Consider the following 18,850-nt stretch of genomic DNA (forward strand, 5'->3'; position numbering starts at 1 on the left):
TCTTGTCTTTGCTGCACAGCACATTAAATATATGTGAACAAAGACAGAAATTATGTTAATCAAGTTATATTTAAAATATGAATGATCTTTATATATTCCCCTCATACTGTTGATTCCACTTAAACAGGAGAAAAACCCACTTATTATGAGGGCACAATGTCTCTCACTTCCTTTATGGTTATTGCAGCGAATAACTGTCAGTCCTTTATTTGGTCTTCACAATGACAGCAATTACATGGTGTGACATCACAGGAAATATTAGGATAAGTATATATGACTATGGCTAATTGTGTCCAGTTATTGTCTATAGAATATGCCAAATGTGTGTGGTGATTCAGGTGAACTAATATAAGATAACCAAATTAGAGTGTCACTGTAAACCCGAATGCCGACGCTTTGTGAATGTGTGTTTCTCCCTGGTTATAGAATGTGTTTGGGCAGGATTATTAGAGTGAGATCACAGCCTTGAGCTCAGAGAGAGGACGAGTTGCATGTGCTGAATGAGCAAACCCCTCACTGCCTGCTTAACTATGGCCACAGAATGGCAATGTGTTATAGTTATTCTTTAAAGATTTCTCCAAGGTCATAGTAAGGGCTCTGGCAGCTGCAAGGCTAACTCTGAGTGCTATCTCTCCAGGTGCTGATGCACAAGGTGACAGAAATTAGACATTCTTCTCTGCCAGTGTAAGGAGAATTGGGACAGCAAGAGCACATCTCTAATTCAACTCAAAACTGCAGTCCATGTAGAAATCCTAGGTGAAGTGTCTTTGTCTGTCCATGTGCATGTCCATGTGCCCAAATATGTACAGTCCTCTTCAACAGTATTCAAATGACAAGGCTGGTTCTTTTGTTTTTGCTGTACGACATTTGGGTTTGCCACCAACAACAACAGTTTTAAAGCATTTTTTCCGCTCATATTTATTCTAGATATATCTAGATATGTTAAAGAACTTGGCACATTTGGTGGAAGACCACCCAATTTTTAGGTAAGCTAAAAGTATTGGAACAGGTAGTGAAAGTTAAATACAAGTAAATAATCCTCAATATTTGATTGCATATGCCTTGCTTAGAATGACTGCATCAACTCGGTGACCCACTGACTTCACCAAAACATTTATTCTTCTTTTTTGATGCTTTTCCATGCCTTCAGACTTCTTTAAGTTGTTGTTTGTTTCTCTCTTCAGTCTCCTCTTTGGGAGGTGAAATGCTGCTCTGCTGGATTGAGGTCTGGTGAATTGTGATATCTTCACCTCTGCCCTGTGGAGGTTGATATCACAATGTTTCTGTCAACTGATGCCACAGACATCCATTGCTGAGAATTAAGGTAGCAAGATTGACTGTGATCTCTGGGTGGAAGAGAAGGTATACACTCTCTTCCCTGTCAATCACAGCAATGCTAGCTAGTCTGTGAGCTCATATATGCAGAAGAGAGCAGACAGCATCTTCTACTGACTGTCCTGTGACGCAGCATGAGCAGCAGTTGGCTGGCTTCATGTGTCTCAGCAGAAACATGTTAGCTTTCAGTCTTTTTAGTGGGTTGGTTGGTAAGGATTATCAGATGCATTGAAGTAAAAAGTAATGTTAGTAATGTACTTTATATGGTATTTACATGTAACAGTGCAATGTATGAATTCATGTATTTAAGAAACGTGCATTAATGATTTGAATGTTCTTAATACCCTTAAGTGGTAATCAATTTTTACATTTATGACATTGTTATAGACCTTTTATGGATATGGACATGGATATGGATATATGTGTGTGTCTTATCTGCCTATCATAATTCAGTATGTGAAATTCAGTCCAGGTTTTCACCCTCTTCATCGTTTCTCATTTATTCATATTTATTCAAGAGTGAATGCAGAAGGAGCCATGGCCCTAACTAATGGAAGTGGTTCTTTATAGCACTGAAGTCTTTATCAATCAATGAGGTTTAAGGATCTTTCAGGGACCTAAGCCAAACAAAATGCTTGCCAGAAAGAACCACGTTAATAAGCCTCCATTAAGAAATTATCACTGGTGTTTTCAGGCTTTTGCCATTGCAGAATCCAACTGCCAATTACACAGTTGTATATCTGGAGGCTCCATTTGCTACAATGATGAGAACTTTTTTTTCCACATGATTTTTGTTTCATGACTGTAAAATCTAAGAGGAGACACTCAGGACTCAGCTAGTTCGGTTCAATGCTTATCTGATTCCCAGAAGACAGAGGTGAAGACAAAGCTGTAAGGACTTTTCCTCAACTGGCAGCTTTCTTTTTCAAACCGAGAGAACAAGGAGATGATGTTATTGACCCAGTGGATGCCCTTTGTACATTGCTTCAAGAAAGGGGTTTCAACCTGGAAGCCAGCAGACAATGTCTTGCAGGAAGACAGGTTAGTGAATGGTGAATTACTACCGTCTTCAATGCAGTGTAAATGCTTTTTGTTGGTATGGCATGGCCAATGTCTATGGTGACAAAACATGGATTTCTTTCAAGGGGTTTCGAAGGTGCCATTTCAAAGGACTTTCTAGGGAGCCATTAAGAAAGGACAATTGATTTTAGAGATACTTTGTGGTGATTAGACACATCAGTCAGTGTCAGGATTATCTGTGTCATCAGTTCGTCTGAGCTGCTGTTCTCTCATCTCCTTTTAAATGGGGCAAAATCAGCAGCATCTCTGCACTGTCTGTTCCTTTTCCAATTACTAAACCTAATTGAATATATGCAAATCATCACAGAAATTAAAAGCCACCTCCCAGGCGACCCCCTGGAGACGACCTACCCTCGCAAAAAATCCTACAGACAACCTCAAGCCACCCAACTGTTGTTTCAGTGATACAACTTTGTACAACTTGATGTTTATAGGAGCTGCTGAATGAATGCCAATCAGTACAGCTCTGCACCTAATCTGCAGAGAGTAACAAATCCATATTGAAGCACCATGAATCCCCAGCAGTCTCCTTTCATCTGTTGTCTTCCTTGCTCCATCCTTCTTTTCTCTCAGCCCTTATACTGCTGCCCTTCTGTGAGCCCACCATCTTTGATCTTCTTTCTTCTGTTCTCACACTCACCCCCACCTTTAATCCCTTGCATCCACCCCTATCTTCTGTCCTTCCCTAAAGTCCCGTATCTTTTGCTCTAAATGTCCTCCCTATAGCTACACCTCTTCAGGGCCTGAAGGCGCCATCTTCCAAATTTACTACACAGACCTGATGGGGCTTGCCCATGAAGGGTGTAAGCTGAATCTTTTCATCTCAGGAAGAGATACATAAGCAGGCTCTCTAAAGCGCCATGGTTTAAGATGGCTCCAGAAGGACAGAGAGATAGAAGAGCGCTCTAAAGGTCAGCAGGCGGATCTGTGCCTCTGCCCTTCCAGCTGTGTGCTGGAGACATTGCCACATCTCTGTGTGCCTTTACCTGCTTTATTGACTGTGATTATCCGCTTCTTCACGCAGTGCCATGGGCCCTCTGCTCATATCTCTGCCTGCTAATGATGGAGCCGGTCTAGCCTGACTCTCCTTATTACAGATATATGTGCAACCGAAGATATATGTCTTGTGTCAAGCATTAAATGGCATTTTCAGCTTTTCTGTCCTCTCTGAGGGGCTCAGGGGTGCTGTTAGGGCTGCAAAAATGAGGAGAGTCTAATGGTTTTGAGCTGTGAAGGTGGAAAAAGCCTCACTCCTTCAGGTGAAAGGGTAATACTATTACTATCTCTTGGGAACTCTTAGACTCTTTTATATCATTGTGTGCTGCATTGTAGCTCTTATTATCCCTTTGTATTGCATAGACTGATACTCAAAGGTTCCATCTATTAAGCATGGGGAGAGAGGACAAAAGAACAGTGAGGTCTAACTGCAGAGGAGTCAGCGAGTGTGCATGCATCACATGGCCAAGCTTATGGCACTTGGATCACCTGATCTTGGGGAATGATTCTTTTAACTGCCTTGAAATAACTCCCCTGATAGCCAGCAACATGAGCCTGTGTGGAATCAGCAAATTTTCTAGCATCAGCTGCTTAAGGGACTTAACTAGGAAATTATACGTCCATACACTTTCATGGGTATAAATTGACAACTGACCTCTAATTTGTTTAAGTAAAGGAATAAAATATAGTGGATACGTGTTCATACTGTTCTACAAAGGCATTAATGTTGTTTTCCAATAACAGCATGTCCTGAAGTGTTTTATATCCTCTTCCACAGCAATTTTACAAGGCTAGCATTTTTATTGATTAACAAATGACATGTCGTACATTTTATCTATCTATAGTTAAGTTTAATGTTGTGGAATTTTCACAAATCAAGTTAATTCCTGGTATAATATATAACAGCTATAAACAACTGATCCCTCACCAACCTCTTTATTCTCTCAATCTTGATTTATTTTTTCTCTAAACACAAAGCTCTCTGTCCTGGAGACTTTACTGTGTTGAGGAACGTTTCAGCTTTTCCTCTTTCCTCACAGAAAGCATCACCATATTAAAAATTACACATTTCTAAATCAGTTTACATGACTTGTCCGCCATACTAGTTCCTGTGCAATGTTCATATATCATAGAAAAGATAACCTATTAAAATGAGGGGTCAGGGATTGGTCAGGATGGATTCCATCCAGATAATTGCAAAACTTCTGTCCGACTGAATTTTCCAAATGGCCCCCATGCAAGTACTACATGCCATTTTGATACTTAATTTATTTTCATTTGCTTATTTTCTTTCTTTCTTTTTTTTTTAAAATCAAACTCATAATATTTTAGAGATATGGGATGATTTAGTCTTTGTAGGGCTGGTAATTACATAGAGAAGGAGTATGATTGAAAAATGTGAAATTCACACCCCCCTCAATCTACTCCAGACATTTATACACCTGTCTATTCTTTGACAGATTAATTTAGATGACAAAGTAATTAATACCTTATTCGAATGACAGATTTTAATTTGTAGCCAAACCCTCATAGACATCCCTATAATGAGCTAAGTTCCTCTATTTTCAGCTCAAATTTAATGTTATTTTCTGAGGTGCTTGTTAAATCTCAGTACACTTTAATCTCATGTGGAAGATGCCAATTTTAGCTTTCATTCATGTGAATCATTCCATGTCTTTTAAAGTAAGTCTATGCATGTTGTATGTCGTATTTTAAACGGCACAATTTCTTACTTTGTCTTTTTTTTCCTGTTCTTGTCCTCATCTGGACGGCCAAAGGAAAAGTTCATTAAGAACTTTTTTTCCTGTGTCATTAAAGGTCACACACCACAAGAGACCTTAACGGACAACCTTTAAGGCAAATGATTTTGCATTCTCTATATGTCAGAACTGAATTAGTACCTTATTATAGGGAGGATGGGTATTAATCTAATGAGTCTGATTAACAGCAGGTCTCAATCCACAGATTAAACCAAGAGGTCATCCAGTGTCACAGTGTGGTCACTCATTGTGGTTTAATGTGTGTCACTAGATAATTACTATTGGAAGACAGAGAGGGAAACACATTGTGTTACATGATAATTACAATGAGTCTTCAAGACATTTTAATAAACATTCCATAAAACTTTAATACATTTCATCTGGGTTCCTCTCACTCCCCAGCTAGGCTACACTAAATTAGTCAAAGGAGTGAATAAGTGTATAAATGTGTATGCAGGGTGGCCTGTGATGGACTGCTGTCTAACTCAGCATGAATTATCTTACCGTGTGCCCAATGTTACTGAGATCGGACCCACCACAACCTTGACTGGTAAAAAAAACTTTAAGCATTACGGCTGGATAGTTCAAGACTGTGGATTGTTCAGGAACCAGTATCAGGATGTAATAATTGATAGAGACTTCTAAAATCTACTGTAAGTCACTCTGGATAAGTTGCTTCGGACAAAGGCATCTCCCAAATGCCCTAAATGTCAATTTAAATGATGACTGCCATAATTGAAACAATTGGTAAAATGACCTTGTATCTGAATCTAGCAATCTAATTAGACTTTTTCTGTGGAGTGTTTTTACTAGTGTGTGTATATACTGTATATAGGAGTGTAAAAGGGGACTGGGTACCAGCTGTGGGGTTTAATATATTTTAGAGAAAATATTGCTGTTGGTAATCAAAGTGAATCCTGTACATGGATTCTCTGTTTGAATAACAATAAACATCTCAGTCTGCAGAAACCAATTAATGGCAACCTGTTCCCTAATTCATTTTGAGAAATGTGAGATCTTCAGTGGCTTTCTGTTTGCCAAGTTAGCCCCCTCCACGCACACAAATACTGCTATGCTCTAACAGAGCCACATATTGGCCCTCAGCTCGGGTGGAGAGACCTGATAATAATCGCTCAAACAGGCTCCTCTGCAGATCTTGGATTGTATGAGAGCTTAGGTGCAGTCCTGTGGGAGCCAAACAGCGAAAAAAGGATCTTTGTTCAGAAACAAAAGCAAACTTGTACTTTTTTTTAAACAAATAATAAGGATTGCTGTCCACCAGTGTGTGTTCCCATGGCAATGAAGTGTGGGAGAAGACAAGGTTGAAGCACCATCTTCTTATGTATTCAACCATAGCTGTTGTAACTATAACAAATTTTATCAGTATCTAGCAGGTTGTACAGTAGATATACACACATACACACCATGACCACCACAAACAACAACTAAAACAACAACAAAATCTGGTGTGCAAATAAAGCTGGATTCTATTTTGTTATATTGCCAGTGGTCAAACACAGGTCTTGATAGATACCAGTTTGCTGTTTATGAATACTCCACTGTATGTAGAAATGTAGGGAAAAAAAGCCCTTTTTTATGATAATTTATGGCTTTTGGTTTTTGCTTTCCCAGAATTTAACATCTAATGATCTTTCCCAGGACAACACAGATATCTAAAATCGCACAGAAAAACAGAACAAGTCCTACTTGTTGTTCTATATATTGATATATAATGATACTAACTTATATCACATTACTTTTTGAAAAGAATCAGGGGTAATTTCCTATCAAACATCATCTTCCCACAGCGATGCATGGATTAGAGTCTGCGGCTGGACTGACCCAAACACTGAAACCAGTGAAACCAGAGCAGTGCTGGGATGAGAAAGAGAACGAGCCATAAAACATTAGCATAACTCATCTCAAGGTGCCATTGTCGACCATGCCGTCTTGTGGTTTGAATTTCCTTTTGATGTATCCCTTTACAGCCAGCCTTTTCCCTCAGAGAGTAGGAGTGGCCTTACTTTCAGCCCGGACTTACTGGAAAAAAGTGAATATGAGCTATCAAAGCTGTCAAGCATGTCTGTATTTAGAGATTTGATAAATGCAAAGATTAAAACGTAGTTAATTCCTTTTGATGACTTTTTCCTCAGATAACTTTGAATTTAAAAGCAGAATTATGATATTTCCAGTGGAGCAGACACATGTAGTAGATATCTCGACATTCACCAATATACAATAATCATCCACTCACATTCTGTACTGCTTATCCTACACAGGGTCTCAGGGACCTCAGGGCATAAGTCAAGGGACACACTAGAGGGGATACCAATCCATCTCAGTGCACAAATGGACATACACTCTCTCATACTCCAATTTACATTTACAGCATTTGGCAGATGCCCTTTATCCAGAGTGTCATACAACTGAGCAACAAGGGCCTTGCTCAGGGGCCCAGCAGTGGCAGCTTGGTGGCTCTGGGAGTTGAACTCACAACCTTTCGATCAGAAGTTCTACATTTTAACCACTAAGCTACCAAATTTACAATTTAGAAGCTTCAGAGATGCTAATCATGTGTCATGGAAGAAATTGGACTACCTGGAGGAAGCACCTGAAGCACAGGGAGAACAGGCAAACTCCACACACACACTCACTCACAATGAGAAGGCAGGAATCAAACCCTATGATGTGAAGAAAACCTGCTAAGCTACTAATCCACAGTGCCACTAGTACACAATAATGACTCTTGATATTTTACGGTCTGTGTGCTTTCTGTTTGTTTTTCCTCTTTTGAAATGAAAATGAAAAAAAAAATTGAAGCATTTTTAGTTTTTAGCTCTTTATTAGCAGATGTGTCACACACACAGCAGGGCAGCTCTTCAGAGACTCTCTCTGTGGGGTCTTACACCTACACACATGCTTGTTGCATTGTTGTGGCAGTATCTTGTCTGCTACGTTTTCTCTTTACTGATGTATGATTAGCACTAGTATGTAGCCCAGATGTTTAGTTTTGTTTTATCCTCCATTGTCTTTTCCCCAAACGATTTGCATGAGCGTTTAGTCTAGCAATTAGATTTGTCTTGTTTCACACTGTCTAGTGTTTAGCTTAGCTAAGCCTAGCATTGTCATTCCCTTTTGCCATGTTGGTGGTTTGTCTTTTTTTTTCTTGTGTTTGCCTGTTTATTTATTTAAAATCCTCTACACTAGTGTCCATGACTGCCTCTGCCTCTGGGTCATTACAGCATGATTGATTTTGCTAACAAATGGCCTCTCTGGAGTCCTGCCCTCTTACCTCCTATAACCTCTACAGCTAATCCAGTTTCTTCCCATGGGGGATCCCTTCCAGTTTATGCACAACAGATATAGTGTGAAAGCATGTATGCTTGCCTCTTGAGGGTTGTATCTGTCCACAACAAAGTCTGAAGAGGAACTGTTTCAAAGTTATCCTTAATGGTTAGATGAAGAACCATACAACAGAGGTGTGAACGTACCTGTTTAGGAAATTAAGGCACTTTTGATAAAAAAAAAGAGCTGTGAATGTATGTGAATATGTATAAGACATGTCAAGAAATTTACTAGGGTTAAGTCCTCCCAAAGAGGAGCAAGCATTTACAAATTAGTAGTAGAGTTTTAAATATAGGCTGGATAAACTACCAAGCCAACAGCCACAAATCAACAACTCTGTGTTTGTCCTGCTAGTCACATCCAAGTGTACCGACGTTAAGAACACTTAACTATTGAGGAATGACATTTTTCTAAGGATTTGATAACAAGTGTGAGGCAGGGATCAAACCATGTTCAAGGACTTTGTTAGCACTGCCTCGAAAGAGGTCTGATAAGATGTTGTAGCCTTATAGTTCGACTCAAGGACCTGACTGAGAATGTTTGCGACAGCCAAGAGGTGGGAGAAAATGAACTCCTTAGGCCCCTTGATTGGAAACAGAGATATGATAAGGTATAATGTCTACAGCTGTGATTAGAATAGGTCCTCTGTGAATTTGCATAAATATCAACACCTGGCCTTGACAAGCTGAGAATCCTTGACCAGCACTTAACCTTGGATTGCAGACTGTCTTTCACAAAACAGGTCTCTATAATTACCCTTTCATCTGAGAGAGAAAAGGAACAGGGATAGAAACAGAACACAGAATGAGTGTATGGATATATTGTGCTTCTGCTTTTGTTCAAGTTGCATGTGTTTATATGCTTTCAGCCTTGTCCAGATATGGCACCCATGGTGAGTATAAAGAATTACAGCATTTTAATTCCCATTTGTTCATGGCACTTGTATGGGTTCTTTTTAAAAGGGAACATGTATCCTTGACATATCGATCTGTAGACATTTGAAAAAGAAGCTTTTGAAAGAACTTACTCTACAATGGGATTTATACTTTCATGTTACTTAATACTTATTGTATCTATCTATCTATCTATCTATCTATCTATCTATCTATCTATCTATCTATCTATCTATCTATCTATCTATCTATCTATCTATCTATCTATCTATCTATTTTTTGGTATTTATTTTATTCTGAAATATACATTTTATGTGTACTGTATGTTGTATATCCAAATACATTCATTTAGTACTACAAGGTAATTACCTGTGATTCATCTCACATTTTCAGAATATAATAATGGAGAAATAACACAATCAATTGATTTTTTTTTTACATTTATATAAAGTCCTAACTGGTAACTCTACAGGATGCATAAATTGCATAATCATGAACTAAAATAAATATTGTCTAACTGTGAATGAAATAAACTGATTTGTAATTGCTCAGCTTCTAAATCTAATGAAGACATGGTTTACGCTTCTTGATTTGAATAAGAATATTACAGTCTTATTTCAATGCAAATTTATTGGTATGAAGCAGAATAGAGTACAGCGAAAGCTACATGAGGTCAGGCATGTGAGCTCCATTACATTTCTCTAATCACATTCAACTCATCTTATACGCTTCCAGTCTCATTAATCTTACAAACGTCCCGACCTAATCCTAGGGTTAGAAAACACATTGATTTTCAGACCAAGTTAGATGTTAGACCATGTTAGACCTTGGATTTCTCTTAAAGTGCTCTTTCTCTCTTCATCAAACCCAACTGGTAAAAAGTACCAAGTTAACACATGCTGTCAGGTCTTTGGGGATTTAGCCCACTTAAATGAATGAGAAAGGTTGTGTGCCTTCTATTTCTCTGTAAAGTCAGTCATGTCTTGTTTGATTTATGTGGATTTCAATTTGAATTTGGTTACTCTGTATGGGGTCTCTTCCCTTCTTTCTTTCTTTCTTTCTTTCTTTCTTTCTTTCTTTCTTTCTTTCTTTCTTTCTTTCTTTCTTTCTTTCTTTCTTTCTTTCTTTCTTTCTTTCTTTCTTTCTTTCTTTCTTTGCTCATGTTAGTCTTGGTCTGTGCTCCAAATACCTTCATAAAAATAAAACACAATTCATTCTCATCAGCAAAGCAGAACATTGCACTCTCCTGGAAGTTCTGCCATTGCGGCTTATCCCCTATCATGAAAAAACAACACGTTTCATTGGCTCTTTCTCATGTTATGGATGGGACTGGGATATGGAAGGTCTGTTTTCCCCCATGCTGTCAAAATCTAGGTCTGTGATTCCATGGGGAAGTGCTGTCCATTAGGAGCTATCTACCCAAGGCACAGAAAGTATAAAGGTGCCTTGACTATCGACTGAGATGCAGTTCCACCTGTAAGGCTGCATCTATAATGAGTACAGCCACCTGCAAGGCAATGTAGGGTTTCCAAGAGTACAGCTTATCTGGTAACTACGTTTAACGCCATCAGAACACAACCAGCCCGAATGTTTTTAAAACACTCTGCTCAGATGCCAGCAGAAAGGTAAGATTTTAAGACAATATTGTTCTGTCAATCAAAAAGAGCTTTGTGTAATTAAAGAAAAAATGTAAAATATCAATGGTTCTTAGCAAAGGATATAAATGTTAGCTAACAAATGTGAAACAGTGACATCTAATCAGGCCAAAAGACAGCCTGAACAGTCTCAAATAGATAAATATAGTGTGTTCCTTATAACTAAATTGTTTATTTCAGCACAGGCTTTAAGTCTGATGTGAGTTCTTCTGACCTTTAAAGCTTTAAGCATCTTGTGCAAACATTATTTGAGTTGTTGCCTCTAAGGATCATGGATTAAGGAAACATCATAATTCTGCTTTGGGCTCCTTATTGGGAACACTTTAAATGAAGTTTAAATATATTTAAAGTTTATATACTTTTATATTTAGAAACAAACACATACTTTATTCATCCTCAGTGACCATTTTGTCCTGGATAAGGTCATTGTGGATGTGAAGAAGATCTGAATTTCAGAATCACTGGGCAGGAGGCAGGAATAAACTCTGGAAAGTTTTCTAGTCTATCACAGGGCACCTTCACACACACACACTCATGCCTAGGGGCAATTTAAAATCTACTGGGCATGATTTTGGGAGCTGGAAGAAAACCTAAGAACAAGAAGGAAACCAAAGAGTCACAGGGAGAACAGGTAACACTCCACACAAACAGAAACCTGGGCTCACGATCGAACCAGGAACCCTGGGGTTATAAGTGGGCAATGTTACAAACTGCACTGAATTCTTATTTGACAATATTGTTCTAATAATTTGACTCAGCTTCAATACAGCACACAGTCTTAAATAATCATATGTATTTATTTATTTATTTATTTATTTGTCTAGCTCTAAGTGCACAGTAAACAGGACATCCATTGTAAAACAAACATTATAACGAATGTCTACCCATTCTTTTCACGATTCCCCAAACTCCATTTATCTCTTGAATAATCTTTGACAACCAAAAGTCTCCTTAAATCATCAAAGTGGCGCAAACACCCTGGAGCTAGATTAGAATATATTTTCCCCTTCTGTAGTGAAGTGTTTTTGTCTCTCAATCAATCATCTCCTATTTAGGAACAGACACGTTTGCAAATGCCTGAAGAGATACACATTAAAGCTTCCCAAATCAAATTTGTGGTAGTTATATTCCCTGTGGTGGTTTCTAAGTGGCTATAGACTTATTGAGCATGATGCAGATGCATCTATAGTGAATTGTGGTATTTACAAACTACTAGGTGCCTGGGGTAGTATATGCTTGAGTTCTTGTTTAGACAAGCTGTCTATTTTCCCTTTTTTTTTCACATCACTTTGCTTATGTCTGTTTAGGAAAGAGACCTTCTCTCCTTTTATTTATGTTGTGCTTATTTTCAGAAAATTGCCTTAAGCTACAATCTAGGAAAATCTGTCTATCATGAGATTGATGTGCCACCTCCATGCACTCTGAATGCAGCTTTATAAATACATTTCTCTTTTGCAGCCTCAACTTTTACAGCATTTATTTGTTCCGCTCGAATGTGGCACAGCTTGCCCTGCTTTTCCCAGGAGCGCCTGTCATACCAAACATTGAAGGGGAGATGTAAAGGTACTTCTGTGCATGTTTTTTTATATGATTACACAGCTTTTACTCTTGCCTAGTCAGGTCTCATCATCTAACTGTTATGATGAATCGTTTCTGAGTTGAGCACTTTATTAAATGTAAGCGCACTTTTTAAAATTGAACAATGTGGCGGTTTTCTTGGCTGCCACCCTCTGCTCTCCAAGTGCCTCTTGATCTGATCTACACCTCTCTCTCTTTCTTGTTTTCTCTCTAGCACTCTGTCTTTTATTCACATGCCAACATTCTCTAGAGCTCTAGTTTACTGAATATATGAATCCAAAAATGCTATAAAAAAAAAAAAAAACAACCCAAATGGCAAATGGATTTCTTTGGAAACTCTCAGACTGAAACAGATCGATAAATGTGTCCATAGACCTATGAAAGAGGATGTCTGCTGTTCTGAGACCATTATGGGCACCTGTGAATCCCCTGACTGCTATTCATGGGTTTAAGGGGTGCTCAAGAATGGGTGTCCTATCATTATGATGCACTTCCTCTCAGTCAGTCCTTGGAAATTTTTCTTTCCTCAGGACTCTAGACAGGCCATAGGGAGCAAAAGCCAATACTGGAAGATTTATGTCAAAACAAATGAGACTTCTTTCGTCTGTGTTCAAGACAAATGATGCAATTTTAAGAATTGTTGTCTTGTTTTAGAATGAAAACTGATCAATGATCTATTTGCATTGATAAAAACTCCACCCCAAAACAAGTAATTGTTTTGTTTTTACTTACAGAACATTTCGTTCCCTTTCAATGTTAGAAATAAAATTTGGTTAATGACTTTAGCTTGAGGGCAGTGCAATGGCGCAATGGTAGTAGTTATGAATGCAACTGGACCAGCAGCAGTACAGTTTAAGAGCACCGGATTTCATCTTGTGTGTACAATGAATGCATCATCCCAAAAGGTGAAGTGACAGGTGGACACTTTATATAAGATTTCTCAGAAACTTCTTGAAGGTCTGGTTAGTGAGGACAAACAATAACTTCCAGGTTATGGTTTAGAGGTAGTAAAACTCTTTCCATAATTGTAATAAGTCGTCTCTGGGAATACTCTCCCTTCTATCTTTATGTGACTTCAAAGCAACATACTCATCATAACTTTATGACTTCATCTCACTATTTTTTATTTTTATAATCTTACAGAATTTCTTAAAACCCCCCCAAAAAACCCACTTACCTTACCAAATTTCTTCTATCTCATTAAACTGGCAAAAGGAAATTTCCAAAACCTTAAGGGTACATGTTTCCCATTAGCCTTAATTGAAAAGTATACATGGAATAATATAACCTGGCATAATGCCATAAATGGGTTTCCATATGATGGCATTATTTGTCACAATTGTGTTCTGTTAGCCATATGTGTCGTGTCAACTAATGTCACACAACAGCACATGCAATAGATAATGATTATAAATCATAAACACCCTTTATAATTCTGTTTTAGGCTTGCTTATGGCATGTTTTTAAAGGTACTAAATAGCTAAGATACAAGATGATCAGCACAAAAATGAAAATAATATGAAACTAAAAAGAAAGTATTAATATAGTACCATAAAGATTGCTATGGTAGGTTTAGCAGATACGTCTAAATAAATACAGATGAACAAATTTGTGTGTACCTATATTTACCAAATATGTACCACTTAACATATTAAAGTGATACAGTGCAGTTGAACACACTAAAAAAATTCACACTGAAAATTATAAAGTGCCACTCAAATACCAGGAAGATGCACTTGTTCAATTGAAAGAAATAAAACAAGGCGTTAGTGTGTAGTACTTCATTTAGGGTGCAGCTTGAGAAAGGGCTTCTTCTGCACTGAAACAGGAGTCGCCTGCTGCTATTGTGTTTTGTTGTGAATTGATTGTTAGGAGTGGATCCTCATGGTGGCAGAAAGCTTGGCCAGTGTCCTCTCCATTGCTGTTTTTATCAAGTTTGAATCAAACTGAATCCAAGGACAGAGGCAGCCTTCTTTGAATGCCTTCTCATAGACTGTGTTCAGTTCTTTTGAAACGAGCCCTGGTGAGTTTTCCTCTTTTGTTCAATTCTTTTAAGAAAGGAAGAACACAGTAATCACACTCAGGTGAGGACCAAAACAACCAGTGAGAGAATGTCTGAGTGAAATGTTTTTGGTCTGGTTCCAAGTGTACTCTACTGCAGTTTGATTGTGGTGAGAAAGTGATTTGACTCTGAGTTGACTTTGAATTTCCAGGACGTGAAACAAGCTTGATGTGCATTATGGGTTCCAGGTGCAAACTTACAAATCTGAGCTGCTAAACTGCCCTGCAATGTGCTGAGCCAAAAGACAAAGGTGCAGTGTGACCTGAATATAAACTCACATCAACAGAAACACATCTGAGCATTTAAGCAGTTATCCAACCATGTAGCAGTAGTATAATGTATAAAATCATGCACATACAGGTCAAGAGCTTTTGTTAATGCTTATATCAAACAGCATAATGAGGAAAATGTGATCTCAGTGGCTTTAACTGTGGCATGGTTGTTGGTGCCAGATGGGCTTGTTCGAGTATTTCATAAACTGCTGATCTGCTGGGATTTTCACATACAGCAGTCTCTAGAGTTTACAGCAGAATGGTGCCAAAAGCAAGAGCCATCCTGTGAGCAGACACCTTGTTGATGAAGAGATCAGAGAAGAATGACCAGACAGGTTTAAGCTGACAGGAAGTCTACAGTAACTCAAATAAGCAATCTTTACAACCATGGTGAACAGAAAAGCATCTCAGCATGCACAGCACATCAAATCTTGTGCTGAATGAGTCTCAGCAGCAGGAGGCCACATTAAGTTCCACTCCTTTCAGCCAAGAACAAGAATCTGAGGCTATCATGGGCACAGACTCACAGACACTGCACAGAAGACTGGAAAAAGACCAGATGATTTTTTTTTCTGCATTTGTGCCCATAATTGAAACATTTGGCTAAATATGAGCAGATAATATAGCCCTCTACACTGGATTCATCCTGCTGATTTTGTCAGTATTCACATCATGAATAAATACAAAGGAAGCAGTTCCACTGGCAGTCGTACATATCCACAACATAAGATGTGGTATTCTTCAGATCATGTGCAGTTCCTGGGTTGCCACTGTTGCCACCAAGCTGCCACTGTTGGGGCCTTGAGCAAGGCCCTTAACCCTCTCTGTTCCAGGGGTCCTGTGTCATGGCTGACCCTGCTCCCTGACCCCAACTTACTAAGCAGGGATATGCAAAGAAAAGAATTTCACTGTGCTCTGTCTGTGACAAAATAAAGGCTTTTTCAGTTCCATCCCTTTTCTATATTCATCTCTTTTTGTTCTGAACAAGTTGACCTTTGTTGCTATGGAATATCTGTCTATGGAATGTTATTTCAGAACTATACAGGCAATTCTATGTGTTTTGGCCAACTCTGATCTTTTTGTTTTTTGAGCTTAGGCATGTGTTGCATCTTGTGTTTAAACCTCTCTATGCACTATTATTTTTCTTCTTTTGACTGTTGGTATTCTATTATCTGGCAAACTGTGAGAGAGAGAGACAGAGAGAGAGCGAGAGAAAGAATCCTACTGTCATCCATCACAGTGAGTTGAGATGCACCTTTATTAATATTAATTTACTGTAGGGTAAATTCAAGTTGTTTCCATTGTCTTTTGGGCCTTTTGGTGTTCCACAGTGAGTTCACTAGTGAGTGCTTTCTTGTTAAAAATGTACCAAACAGTTGATTTGGGTACATCTAATATTGTTGCTATCTCTCTGGTGGGTTTTTTTTTTATTATTATTATTTTTCAGCCTATTGATGGCTTACTTCACAGGCAGTGACAACACTTTGGAATTCATATTGAGAGTTAACAGAAACAGATTTCAGAAGCAAATGGAACACATAAAATCAGCTCTAGAGCTTACCTCTGTTTACTGTTAAATGAAATATTGACAGAATAACACACCCCTTGCCTTTCATGAGCAGTTAATTGTCCATATACTTTTGGTTCTGTAAGAGTGTGTGTGGGAGGGTTGGGGGGGATGGAGCAAATTGCTATAATCTGTACACTATTCACATGGTTGTATGGTTGTAAATACCCCACAAATTAAAGCAGAAATATTCATTATTTAATTTCTAATTAGAGTATTTAGCAGGGGCATATAAGAACCTGCATACATTATTTAAAATAAATGCATGTGTTCTGAACAGACACAAATTGGAGCTGTACTACTAAGGATGACACATCAGGTAATCAGTGATCCAGGACACCAAGACCATGTCCACCTGTGCTGCACTTAGCCATGCTTTCAGGTCAAAGAACATGACTCTCTCACAGTGGTATCCATCAGATGCAGCTGAGTGTAAACTCACAGCATCCTCTTGTCTCACATGCGGTCCAAGTATTTCCAAGGGATTTTATCAGTTGGGATGTCAATCAAGGAATATAGTTGTGTAGGGTCTTGAGTACTGGAACTGTGCAGGTTATCTTCCAAAACTACTGGACCATTTCAAATCTAAGAATCAGTAGTAGATGTACTGTAAAGGACAATTTATGCATATTTGTGTCTTTGCTTTGCGACGCAGTTAGGAGTAAACATGGCACACAGAGATGTGCTAGCACACAGTCCTTCCACAAACTCCATGCTGTAGGTACCTGTGGTGCTATGTTGGGTGAATGCTGATTGGTGGAGAGGTGTGTGTGTTAAGAAAACAAAAATGGTTGATATGTCTGTGACATTCCTTTCATGCATTTAATCAAATTCAGATTAATATTGTTTACAGTTTTTTTTTTTCTGACACATTTCTTAATACTCTATGGGTGAAAACTTGAGCACTCAGTTGGCTTTACCAACATGTAGCTCAGCACAGCAGTTACCCTTACATCCAAAATGCATTAAAACTACTGAAATGCTTTATACACACCCCAAAAGCAACTAATTCTCCTGGAACATTAACAAAGGTTATCTATCCACAAAAACACTTTATCATTCACAACAAAACCCAAAAAACACTAGCATCAAGTAATATTAGCAGATTCAACATTTTGTTTAAGACTTTTACACATAAACCCACATTCTATTACCAAACAAGAACATGGTTTATTATTATGACAGCAGCAGGCATAAAAAATCTGCAGTAAAATTATATATATATATATATATATATATATATATATATATATATATATATATATATATATATATATATATATATATATATATGTATGTATATGCTCTTTTATCTAAAGTCTCTAGGCTCTTAAGGTGCAGGAAGGTGAGATGGAGGTGAAAAGTGTTGTCTTCAGCAGTGTGCTCTGTGGCAGTGGCTTCCAGGCAGAGGCAGGAGGCAGAACTCAGGGAGCTTCATGGGGTGCAGAAGCCTCTGCTCTGTTTGGCTGCCTGCTGTAGGTGCTTCTATTGGCCCACCCTGCAGCCATGTGCCTTCTCACTGTCCACAGCATTGGTGGTGCTGAAATGGTGCCATCCTTTCAGCACCCAGCCAGCAGTTGTGTGCAGAGCATGTTTAGACTGCATCTGGGCAGAGGTGTGAGCACCTTTGTCACATTTTGCTGTGAATAATACATAGACATACATAAATATGTGAGATATTACATATCACCAAGAGCTAAAGATATCCATTTTGTGTACAGCACAAAAAGTCATGCCCCGAATTGATTCAGTTGAGTACATCATTCACACATGACCAAACTGTCCATAGTGCTAGTGATAGCTCAGTGGTTAAGGCATTGGGCTTTTGCTCATATCCCAGTATTGCTAAGCAGACCATTATCCTTTTTGAACTGCTCAGTTGTTCCCCATTGCTTGAGCATCAGGTAGGTGTGAGGAGACATGGGGCTCATAGGTCCAAAGATTTACTCTTTGGTGTAGCTAGTAGCTAAGTGAAAAACAAAATACCTGAGTAGGGCTAAATTAGATATTAGCTATGTTTGACTGATTGATTTAATGAATTTTTGACCTGTAGATATACAATGGTTTGTTGGCAGGTGAGTTTGAGTGATAATTCATGAATTTTGAAAGCCAAGGTTATTCAGTGTGTGTTGGGTCAAAGCAATGGACATTAAAATACAGTTTAGGCTTTACAGACTATTGTTGCGCTAACTGTGTGAAGAATTTTGAAAACCTGAATATAATAAATGAATGCAAATACATGTAAAAATCTGTAATTTAGAGTAATACAGTTAAAAGCACATCTGAAGTGCAAATTACAAAATACTA

The sequence above is a fragment of the Hemibagrus wyckioides genome, linkage group LG08 (genome assembly GCF_019097595.1).
Source record: "Hemibagrus wyckioides isolate EC202008001 linkage group LG08, SWU_Hwy_1.0, whole genome shotgun sequence".
NCBI classification, from domain to species: domain Eukaryota; kingdom Metazoa; phylum Chordata; class Actinopteri; order Siluriformes; family Bagridae; genus Hemibagrus; species Hemibagrus wyckioides.